At 37.3% G+C, this 12,612-nt stretch overlaps 1 protein-coding gene across 25 annotated transcripts in view; it reads right to left on the minus strand.

Annotated features, from left to right (window-relative positions):
- Nucleotides 1-12,612, minus strand: part of MAP2 (microtubule associated protein 2) — a 292,390-nt gene that overhangs the window by 220,573 nt on the left and 59,205 nt on the right. For 24 of the 25 annotated variants that reach the window (XM_059168192.1, XM_059168211.1, XM_059168210.1 and 21 more), the window contains exon 2: nt 2,478-2,527. The gene's annotated coding sequence lies outside the window, so the exon portion shown is untranslated. Of the gene's footprint in view, nt 1-2,477; nt 2,528-9,065; nt 9,206-12,612 lie in introns of all 25 variants that reach the window. The other variant, XM_059168190.1, reaches the window with a different exon arrangement.

Consider the following 12,612-nt stretch of genomic DNA (forward strand, 5'->3'; position numbering starts at 1 on the left):
GCAGGCCCCCTGCTGAGCAGAGAGCCTGATTCTGGGCTTGATCCCAGAACCCTGGGATCATGACCCAAGCCAAAGGCAGAGGCTTTAACCCACTGAGCCACCCAGGAGCCCCCATCTATCCATTTTTTAATCAGAGTGTGCTTTTGCTATTGAGTTGTCTGAGTTATTTACATATTTTGGATTCCTTATCAAATATATGATTTGTAAATATTTTTTGCCATTCAAGTAGGTTGCCTTTTCATTTTGTTGGTTTCCTTTGCTCTACAGAAGTACAAGGACATTTCTGACATCCCATTTTATATATTCCTCTCTAAAGCTTGCTTTTATCTAGCAACACTAGTTCTTTTGCTCAGCTGATATTAAGAAGCAGCTTTTCTATGAGGGGAAACTTTTTTTTTTTTTCCCCTGAAGCAAAAGAACTTAGCTCTAGTTTATAAAAGAATGGTAATTTTCATTATATATTTTATTTTATTTTAAGATTCTGGCTGTTTCTGTTTGAATTCATACATTTTTTTAAAAACCTTGCTATATCAAGCTACTTTCTCAAAATCTGATTTAGAAAACTATATCAAATTTAATTTATTCTCAGTTGAAAAGGAAAACAATACCAATTATGCTGAACAACACATAAACACATGGGAGCCTAGCAATAGGAGAGGTTTAAATACATTTCCATTCTCACATACATTTTATGCATTGATACATTTATTTTGGAATATTTAAGTTATTCTGACTTCACAACTAAACTGAACACACTTAAATTATGTACATTGTCCCATGAAAGTAACTCTCCACACGGATGTTGATTAGTAGATCAGATCAAGAAAAGTTTTTGTCAGTTCCTCTTAATAGTTTTTTAATTTAACAAAATCTTTTATTTCTTTTCTTTTTACGTGTTTCTTTTTATTTTTTTCTTCCTTCTGAAAAGTGGTCAAAATGAGATAAGATTTCAAGTTGCCATATTGACCATACCCACCATAAAACAAAATCCATAAAGGAAGAGGGACAAAAGGATTTACTTTTAAGTAAAGGGAAAAAGTAACAGTTCAAAGTTAATCTTGTGCATAAAAATATTCCTGATTCAAAGATTTATACTTTTCTAAAAAGCTCATCCTACTTGTCATTACTGCTTGGCAGAGGGACAGGCGCTAGTAGGGAAAGAGAAGTAGCAAAAAGTTCAAAGTCTTACAAGAAATTCCATGTTTAAATATGTGTAAATTTACACAGAATGTACTGAGTAGTGGCTATGAAAAAAGCCAGGCAAAACGAAAAAGAGAAAAAAACAGTAGCGCACACGTGTGCATTGCGGATGGGAGTGCTAGGTCAGAATTTGAAGCCAGAAAATGAACATATTTACTGTGTGCCCGTTGTGTGCTAGACACTGCAATTTGGAGGGTAAATTTGGGCTTTGAAGGCTAAACTCCTGACTAATGTAAGCATAAATGAAAAGCCAAAGGCTCTTCTTTATGTTAATTATTAATCAAAGCCCTATACAAAAAATTTAGCAACACCCGGCATTTTGTTTTTTACATGAGCAATGAAAGCCCTCATTTCATTCATGAATTAGCTTTTCTTTTGTTTTAAAATCTGAATACATATTCTAGATACGAACACAGAGGGGATAAATGAAATCTCAAGCCCACCGATGTGAGTGCCCTCTAATGCTCTGTTACTACTCTAAACTCAGTTCAGCTGGTTTTGAGTCTCCCATGAAAACCACTAACAAGAAAATAGAACAAAAGGGATGACATCTTAGCATTTTCACCAATTAATTGAAATTTACAACTGGTAAGCAATGTTTCAGCTCCACCATCCCTAGGAAACATGGCTACGAAATCATGGGCTTCAAGAGTTCCCCTTCAAATTAAGGAAGCTCACCATTCTTCTTCTTCTTCTTTTTCTTCTTCTTCTTTTTTTTTTTTTTCTTTAAGATTTGTTTATTATTTTAGAGAGGGTGAGGAGAGGCAGAGGGACAGAGAGAGAATCTCAAGTAGACTCCCTGCTGAGCATGGAACCTGACTCAGCGCTTGACCTCAAGACCCCGAGATCAAGACCTGAGCTGAAACCAGAAGCTGGACATCTAACCAGTTGCACTACCCAGGGACCCCAGGAAGCTAACCATTCTTTAAAAATGTTACCCAGCTTTACAAAGAAGTCTTTCTTCTGGTATGTGTATTTATTAACTGAATATGTTAGAACTGGATCATTTCATTTAATCAAAATTCAGCTAGTAAGACAGGTAAAAGAAATTAAACAATAGTTGACAATTAAAGAAATTATAGGAACTAGGAAAGCAAATGCTGCTCAGGAAAACGTGTGTGTTAAGTGCCCCAAGTCTGAAACGTATCCATTTCTCACTAAGATTCATCTTTCTATACCACACTCTGCAGCAGTTATTTGACCCAACTGTCCAAAGGCCTGCAATGCTTCTATTTTATTTCACAGCTATTCATCATCAATATAAACACATCACCAACCTTAATTCCAGCCAGCAGTCCCAAAATACCTTGGATCAGATCAATAAAGTCTGAAAGATAAACAGAAAAACATCTCGTAAATTAAATCAATTGAATGATTCAAACTTTTATTTTATTAAAGAAAAAAAATGTGCTGGTTGACACCATAGACATTTACAATAATGGGAGTTTACATAGTTATAAAACTTCAAATTATTTTCTAGCTCTCATCTAACAAGACCTTTTAAATGCCCAGATTAGGTCCTATTTTTATCTTCAGTTTTTATACAAAACAGAACAATGCTTGCTCTTGTCTTTTCAAACATCAACAGAAAACATTTTTTAAACAAATTTCTGTACTCAGTGTACTACCATTTCTCCTGAAAGATGTTTAATTGAAAATAGTAACAACTACTGCATTTGGATCATTAATCTGGTCTACCAGGGTGTAGATTTTTAGTCCAGGATCAACAATCTGTTTAAAGGCAACAAAAGTCAAATAAGACAATTCCAGTGACAACCTATCCATCTTCCCACTGCTTTCTTACACTTAAGCCTTGCCACTAAATTATACCAAGAAGCACACTGTCCAATGGAAGTACAAAGAAGGTCCACCAAGGACAAAAGCAAACCCAAAACTTCTGTGCCGAAAGTTAGCCTGTCTTTCGGACAGTTAGTAAACAAAATAACTGAGATGACACAGAGTAAAATTCTTGACTTGCTGCAGGGAGTGTCTATGGCTAAATCTCCAATAAAAATTAAAAAAGTTAGTTTTCAAAAGTGTGTTTGTGAATTAACTGGCTAGAACTTAGAATATGTTCTGCATGACACTGTTAAAAATGGTTCATTATTAGACTTCTAGGTTAAATTCAAAACCGAAATTGAGTGTCAATGGTAAGTATTTAATGAAAAGAATAGTCTAAAATAATACTCGTATACTCCATTGAGTTATGTTAATTAGCTAGCTTATCATAATCATAGTCACTCCATACATCGGAGCATCATGTTACCCACCTTAAATGTATAGAGTTTTTATTAAAAGAAAATAAAAAGGAAATACTAGTAAACCAGTAAATTAAAAAATTGGATTGGAAGTGAAATTCCTGCCTTTTAATCTTAAGGGTAGGTGCTTAAAAAAGTGAACTTTATTATATAAGAATGAAATGATAGATTTGTGAAGATGAAAAAAAAGAATATGGGAATATGTTGGTGGATTTTTGAGGTTAATGATTTTAATATGTCTACTTCCACTTCAAGCACTTGACTTTATTTTACTTTGATACAAATATTCTTCTTTTTCTATAAAGTCACAGCTCCTAGACTGTGTGCCATGCATGGTACCCCAGGACACCAGTGGAAATTCACAGAACGATAAAATACTTTAAATACATGAAAAATCATAGCAACATCCATCAGGCACAACACAAGCTATTCACTTGAAGTAATCCACGGTTTCGGTACCAGAGTCTAGTATCAGATTCTGCTACACTCGTTTCAATGATGGGATAACTTGGCAAAGCTGGATTTTTATCATGTTTGTCAGATAAAAGCAAATACTGCATGAAAACCAGTGTGGAGTAAGAAATGAGGATGACAACATCCCGTCCCACTCCCAGGTTTGAAGGCTGGGTTGACCCAGGAAGGAAACACACACCTACCATTCCTACCATTCGTAAGTAATTGTGGGTTTCTAGGGACGAAGGAAAAAGATTTTTCTTTCAATTTTCATGTATTTATTTTTTAAAGGCCACTAAGTTGTTAGTGCACACATACTTGTTTTACTAATGAAATGGAGCTGCGAAGCCATTTCTTTTGGTCTGCAGAGCACCATGAAAAAAATTACCAGGACACTCAGAATGCCATAGACTTGAGAAAATTTGGGACACTCACTTTTAATCATAGTTCTTTCTGTTTTGCTTTGTTTAATTTTTGCTCCACAAATTTAAAGAAAAAAGAAAGCGGGAGAGATTAAACGAAGAAGAAAGACTAGTAAAGGGAGAGGAGGGAAAGGAGAGGAAGAAAAAATTTCCTAAATTAGGAAGAAAAATACAGGGAGAGCAGGAACAACAGAGCTTCACCACACTGAGTGACTGGAAGTGCAGCTGTGTGTGCCGTACATGTAGGTGTGCATGTGCGAGTGTCCTCCTGTGTGTGCAAGAGGAGGCTAAAATAGTACGGATGAACACTAGAAATGAGAGACAAAGTACAAGCAGAGGGCACCGTGTATATGTACATTTTAACCATGTTGAGTACCAGTCACCTTTCCCTAAGAAAATGTGGTTCCCTAGTTACCTGGAATCCAGCAAAGACTCCCTACACCTGCACAATTGTTTGTGTGCGCCTCAAAGTCTCAATTGACCATTTGGCCACTGAGCTACTTCTTGCGAACGCCTCTTTAACAGACTAGATCAATATCCTGATATCTTTTAAATAGGTTGGATTTTATCTTTTCTACATGCACTTTCAAATATATACATACTTTCATAGTAAAAGCAAAATGATATGGAGCATTTCAAAAGTTAGGCTTTGTGATACAGAAACTAGGCTGCTTTATGTGTTTGTTCCATAGGTGGAGAGAATTTCTGACTTACTGCCAACCACTCTACTCCCCCCAACAAGCCAGCCCTGCCTCCCAAAAATTCTAGTTTATTTTCTTTTCAATATAGCATGAGCCAAAAACAAACTTTATTTAAAATATCAATGCTAAAAATAAATAAATAAATAAAAATTTAAAAAATAATAAAATATCAATGCTATCTTAGCCATGTGAAACTTGTAGCTGAACCTGTACGCTTAGCAAGGGGTTGAGCACACAGAAGAATATAAATATTTGTCAAGTGAATGAAGATGCTTAGTGTTGTGTTTTTCTGATGCTTTGCCAAATTTAAAGGAATGGCTGAAAAATCCCCCGTTTGGCAGAAATTAAAAAAATAAAAAATCCTATCCTTGTTTCACTTGATTTGCACCAAAAATATTTCATGGAAACAAAGTTCTGAGGAACAAGAGGTGATCCTTTTTGACCTGGTGGACTTACACTTGCTTGGGCTCTTAGGAATTTTTTTTTTTGTTTGTTTGCTTGCATTTCTTATCTTAAGGGGAAGGTGTCCATTTGCAGCAGGAGCAGCTGCTTCGTAAATAACTCTCTCTTTCCCCCAACCCCATTCAACCCAGTTATTGAGCAAATAGGCACAGAATAGTGAAGATTTATGTCGCCCTAAGGCTCAGTCTTCACTGTGAACATCTGCCATTTCAAACACACAGGTCAAGACTCTTTGTGTAGTATTCCGCTAAACAATGCCCTAAGCATGACTCAAATGAAATTCTGTTCAATAGGATTCAGCATCTGCTTCCAGGCAGTTTAACTTATCAGCATATAAAAGCATCACTTCTCCATCTTTTTGCTCCATAACAAAAAGGTAGGGGAAATGTCAGAAAATAATCTCTGAGAGTTAACTGCTAAAGCTTCCCCCACTTTTCCAATAAGAAATGGTCTCATGCTTCCAGATTATAAATCATATTGTGATAATGAGATCAGATTATAAACTCTATGTCAAGCTGAAGTATGCTTGTTTCCACCTCACATGAAATAAAAGTTGAAAATAGCATATTTTAGCTATTAGCATATCAATGTCACTGTCAATTGAAACAACACCTTTCACCCTTGCTGCGCTTTTCCCTTCTTAAAGTTACCCAAGAAACTCAATTTACAGAAACGGTTGCTGTTTGAGCAATAGAAAAGTTACTGCTTGAGTTTCAATTTACAGATACGAATGTAGGGAATATTGCAGTTGTGAGGCAATTAAAAATCGATTCTATTAAAAAATAACTGAAGTGCTTTTTAATTGTTTATATATATATATATATATATATATTTTTAATATAGAGCAGTTCTGTGGGTTCTCTCTCTCTCTCTCTCTCTCTTTTTTTAGTATACTTGTTTTGTATTTCAGGGATCCAAAGTTCTTTGCCATCAACGAGCTTAGTTAGAATGTGTTGGGATGGGGTAGTTATAAAAAAACCAAAAGACAAAGGGTATGATACAAAGGAGAATATGCCTGCTGTTACAGAGAAATACCAGCAAAGAGCTAGAGGAGATCAAAGAAGGGGAAAAAAAAAAAACACTAAGAAATCCTATTATGTAGATAAAGTCTCACAGAAGATACGGGTTTGACTTGAGCCTTGAAGATGGTAAAGGATTTAGGTAAGTGGAGATGGAGTGGGGAGGACACCCACACAGACAATGGACGCTGTGGAAACAAAGTGATGGAAGAAGCCAACCCCAGGGCTCTCTGTACAGACACCTGCAGTCCTACCTGACTGGAATATAACACACAAGAAAAATGCTAATTGGGTGAAAGGCTAGGTTGGGTCTGTATTAGGGTAATAACCTTGAATGATAAGCTGAGGAGGCTACATAATTAAATATATTTAATTTTGTATGCTAAAGTGAACTACTGAAGGTTTTAAATTCAAGAATGGCATAATTAGGTAATGGGAGCTGGCGACACCATGCAGATTGGATCAAAGATGAGAAGCGATTAAAGAAGAATCAACCGTTGAGGTGTCTCCCACAGAAGTCCCAGTGAATGCTAATGAAGACTCAACTCAGGTAGACAGTGTCGATGGAGAGGCGGAAGGATACTCAGTTTCTGCATAGGTAAGCATCTTAGCTCGGGATGCCTGACGAGATGCCATTGATGGGGTGACTTAATAGGAATGCGTCTTCTCAAGTTCTGGGGGCTGGAAGTCTGAGATCAGGGTGTTGGCTTGGTCTGATTCTGGTAAGAGCCCTCCCCCTGGCTTGTGTGTGTGTGTGTGTGTGTGTGTGTGTGTATAACCACCTTCTCACTGTGCCCTTATATGGCCACTGTCAAATGAGGGCCTCACTTTGATGACTTTATTTAACACTATCTACCTCCTAATAGCCATATCTCTTAAATACAACCACTCTGGGGTTAGGGCTTCAATATATGAGTTTTGAGGTGATGCAATTCAGTCCATAGTGTTGTCTATAAGCTATGGGACTTGGGGATTGGTCATACGTGAAAGGCACGGGGCAGAGAAAAGGAGCCAAAAGAATTCTGAGACCAACTCCCAGAAAGATGGTATCGCTCTTGGAAATGGGGGTAAGGCTGAAGGAGGAGGAGGCTGCTGAGCAAGAACAGAGGGTGACGGGGCTTTTTTAGACACATTAAGTTTGAGTTTCCAGCAGGACCATCAAGGAAAGGTATTTATGAGACAACGAATCTATTCGTGGAGAGTATGATCTATGAGACATGGAACAAGAATGAAGTAAAACAGCACAAAAAGGAATGAAAACAGTAGTGATGTAATTACACTATCACCCGTCAATATAAAATCAGAAGTGTGTGTGTGTGTGTGTGTGTGTGTCCCAAATCATGGAGTTACGTTGTCTAGCCAGCCCACATTATTGTACATTTAATCGTTTCCTTGATAGGTAGAGATGACATTAATAGAGTACTGGCCACATGTAAACCCTTATTGTAGTTAATGAATGCTGTATCCTGCAGAGTCTGTGGGCTGCTCCGGGTCAGTGACCCAGCAAATCCGTGTTTGTATCTCAAGCACTTAGTGTGGTATATAGCATAAAGTCAGGAATCCATCTATAATTGTGTAATGAGTCACTCTCCGGAAAAAGAGGCTGAGTCATGGACACTCCAACTAATTTCACCTCTAGACTTTGTATTATTCATACAAAAACATCGTAGGAAGCTAGGCAATCTGTATGGCTCTTAATGGAATGTTCTGTACTTGGACATGTTTGCTGTAGCTGCTATAATAATGATCGCAAATAGAGGTTACAACTAAAGAGGGCCGGTCACATGTGTCTAATTCACCCATCTAGTGTCACAACACAGAACAAAAAAATGACCGGGTGACACAGAAACTGGATAATAACAACTCATTTAAAGTGAATAACTTCCAAACACCTCAGTCGCAGAATTTGTTTTCTGGAAACTGTTGTACTATTTCTGATACAAAACAGCAGCAATCATAAGAAAGGATCATTAAGAGTTTGTATAACTCAGGCATTGTACAAAATGTGCCACATCTATTATCCATTTAATCCTCAAAAGATCAAATACAGCAGATACTATTATTATTCCCAGGAGAAAGAAAACTAAGCTTATAAAGATTAGATATCCAGTAGCTATGGATAAAGATTCCTATTAATTGACATTACACAAACATCATTTTTTTTAAGATTTTATTTATTTATTTGACAGACAGAGATCACAAGCAGGCAGAGAGGCAGGCAGAGAGAAAGGGGGAAGCTGGCTCCCTGCTGAGCAGAGAGCCCCATGTGGGACTCCATCCCAGGACCCAAGGATCATGATCGGAGCCAAAGGCAGAGACTTTAACTCACTGAGCCACCCAGGCGCCCACAAACATCATTTATTAAGGCCAAGAAATAATAAAAGAAGTCAGAGACAAAGTGAAATACATACATATATTTGGTTATAGGGCCTGTGTATATTTATACATACGTATATTCTTTCATTTCTTGTTTTAAATTAGGATACGAATGGTTCTTCCTGTGTGATTCCTTACAGAATTCTAGCATATTCAAATTCAGGCAGAGGGTACCTGGGTGGCTCAGTTGTTAAGCGTCTGCCTTTGGCTCAGGTCATGATCCCAGGGTTCTGGGACTGGGCTCACTGCATGGCAGGAAGCCTGCTTCTCCCTCTCTCACTCTCCCTGCTTGTGTTTCCTCTCTCACCGTGTCTCTGTAAAACAAATAAATAAAATCTTAAAAAAAAAAAAAAGAAAGAATAACAAGGTAGATTTAAAAAAAAATTCAGGTAGAAATAGTGAGGGTAAACATGCTTTAAAAAAAAACTATTTAAAAAATACAGTGGAATACTATGCAGCTATCTAAAAAAAATCTTGCCAATTGCAGTGATGTGGATGGAACTAGAGAGTATTATGCTAAGCAAAATAAGTTAATCAGAGAAAGATAATTATCATATATTCTCACTGATAGGAGGAATCTGAGAGTCAGGGCAGGGGTTCATGGGGGGAAGGGAGGGGAAAATGAAACAAGATGGCACCAGGGAAGGAGACGAACCATAAAAGACTCTTAATCACAGGAAACAAACGGAGGGCTGCTGGAGGCAGGGCGGGGGGGAGAAGGGTAGGGTGGCTGGTGATGGACATTGGGGAGGGCATGTGCTCTGGTGAGTGCTGTGAGTTGTGTAACACTGATGATTCACGGACCTGTACCCTGAAACAAATAATATATTATATATTAATTTTAAAAATGACAAATTTTTGAAATGGAAAGAGCCTAGTCTCCTGTAGTTCTTTCTCTAAGTATTTTTTATTGGGACAAAAATAGGGGAGATGGCATTATTAATTTTTTAAGAAACTTTTTGCTGACAATACCTCAAAGATCTATAGCAAAAAGGCCTTACATATTCTCATCCAAGAGTCTTTCGGGTTTTATTTCTTTCTTTATAAATTTTATTTTATTAATGTTAAGCAGATATGTCGTTTAAGAAATTAACCTATTCAAGACTTAGGATGAAACACAGCAGTAAGAAGCATGAGTTATTTGAGAGCTAAAATGTATCTGAATAATGTTGTATTTATTTTTATTGAGGTGGTACACTTGAGTAACAATAGAATCTGCAAAAGCCAATAAGCTTACTTTTTTTCAGGATGAAAATCTATCAGTTCACTCACACCATTAGTCTTTAAAATCCAAGGTCTCCTTTGAAACGGTTTTACAGTAAAGTGAATGCATTATTAATTATTTGTTCAAAATCTTTAGTGGAGAATCTTGTCATTAATACTTGGATTTGCAGCTGAGGTTTGGGAATATGTGGGAAACACCTGAGACACTCGTCAAGAAAGAGAAATGGTGTGTCTAACATCTCTTTTTTAAGATTTTCTTTATGAGAGAGAGAAAGCATAAGTGCACAAGTGGAGGATGGGGCAGAGGAACAGGGAAAGAGAGAGTCTGAAGCAGACTCCATACTGGATGTGGAGCCCAAGGCAGGGCTCGATCCCACAACCACTAGATCATAACCTGAGCAGAAACCAAGAGTCAGAGGCTCCATGAACTGAGTCACCCAGGGGCCCCTAGCATCCCGATATTCTTTAGGATTAAAGTCACAACCTTGATTTTCTCCAATTCAGAAAGCACACATTCTCCTAGGCCAACCAATAAGTCATTTTGTCATCTTGGTGAAACTAGAATTTCAAAGAACACGTGGTTATAGGCAGTCCTTAAACAATAAAGTAAATCTGTTACCCAAAGCTCGGATTTCCTGAAAACTCTAGTAAGGCACTAACAAGCCAAACTGAAGCATTCCACACATTTCTGAACCTCCTTCTCTGAGTCACTGGTCTTCTCCTGGGTGAATCCAGGGACACTTACCTCCTACATACGTTGTTATTATAACTCAGTTCCAGTATAACTTAATTAACTTAATAAAGAATTGCAAATACCCAAAAGAGGTATAAAAGGACTGAGTTCAGAACTATTATTACAAAGAACATTTTCATCCATTTTAATGTTCTTATTGTATTTCATCATGTTAAATACAAAGGACCAAAGAGGGTTAGAATTTATACATAATAAGGTGAAATCCTATAGCTGGAACAAATGTAGCTGCCGCAAAAGTTAGGGTTTCCTATAAGTCTAAAAGCACAAACAGAGGAAACAGATCTGCTGTGACCAATGTTAAATATTAAGTACTTTGTCAGACTCCTGCCAACCCTCAGCTGAACTAATCAGGGGCTAAACCTTTAATTTTCCCCCAAAGTAGTACTAAACAGAAAAGCATTATAGTGGAATGAAAATAACTTAAATTCGCTATATGTGTTTTCCCTATATTTCACATGTAGTTACCCATACTTAAAATTTCCTTAACCATTTATTTAAAACTATAAAGAAAATATTACAACGGATGGTTAAATTCTTAACATCGTCTATTTAATCCTTAGTGTAATCGAGGTAGCATTGCATAGCTAAATAGAATGTGTAAAGCCTGACAATGACCCAAGACAAAGCTTCATTATTGTATTACTGTAAGAATATTTTCCCAAGCAAATGGTGGACACTTTGGAATTAGTTATTCACTCTTCTAAGTAATGATTTCTGAAAATCTGCTTCATAGAAGCCACTTCTCTAAGCACTGGTGTATCATGGTGACCAATAATTTATCAAGAAGCTTCCTGCCCTCCGGGGGCTTTCCACCTCAAGAACACAAATATGTAAGGCAGTGGTGATTTCTATGAGGAAAAGAAAGCAAGGTAAGACATGAGTGAATGAATTGTAGTTGGGATCCTTCTCTACCACCCAATTTCAGTAGCAAGAAGTAGAAGCTGAAATGGCATTTATTGCAGCAAGAAATGCTGCCTCACCTGCTGCCCTTCGGAGGGGAACATTTCAACCAGCAGATCTCCCGGCTTTCACCTGTCCCTAAGTTAGAAAGTGCAAATGTAACGCATTCATGTGCATTCTCAAAATGCACCAAAAATGCAGTTTGTGAACTAGAGTGGGGTTTTAGTAGTAGAGTTGGTGCCAACATTTAAACTAACACCTTACATCTGAAGACTTTAAGAGTTCTTCCACATATATAGTGTTGCTTAATCCTGTAAACTAAGATATCTTTGTTGACCTAGATTTAGTTGGCTCTGACTCATTTCCAGGCATTTTACCTGCTTCTCAATGAAAGGCAATCTCTAGTAATGGGTTATCCTCAATTGTTAGCTTGCCAAAATGTCAACTGTCACGCAAGAAAGAAAATAATTGAGAGACAAAGGAAAACAAATGACCCAGTTTTTGATAAGCTCATGCCTGAAATATTTCCAAATAATAACATGTGCTTCATTTCTAAGCTTTTGACATAAAAAAAAAAATTACAGAAGGTGGGTTTTATCATCTATTCATAATAAATTAACTCTTCATGCTAGGGTCAGGCACAAAAGTACCTACAGTACATGGCTCAAAATTCTCGTGGGTACAAACATCTTCAACCAGTTAGCAGAGAGGGAAATAAACTTTGATAGCAGTCAGGCAACACTAACACACTGCCCCATGTGACTCATAAGAAGACAGCCAGCAGTAGCCCGGACAGCTGGTCACCCTGTCACTTCTTGGAGCACTCAGTGCTTGATGGACTCA

The sequence above is a fragment of the Mustela lutreola genome, chromosome 3, assembly GCF_030435805.1.
Source record: "Mustela lutreola isolate mMusLut2 chromosome 3, mMusLut2.pri, whole genome shotgun sequence".
In the NCBI taxonomy this organism is placed as follows: domain Eukaryota; kingdom Metazoa; phylum Chordata; class Mammalia; order Carnivora; family Mustelidae; genus Mustela; species Mustela lutreola.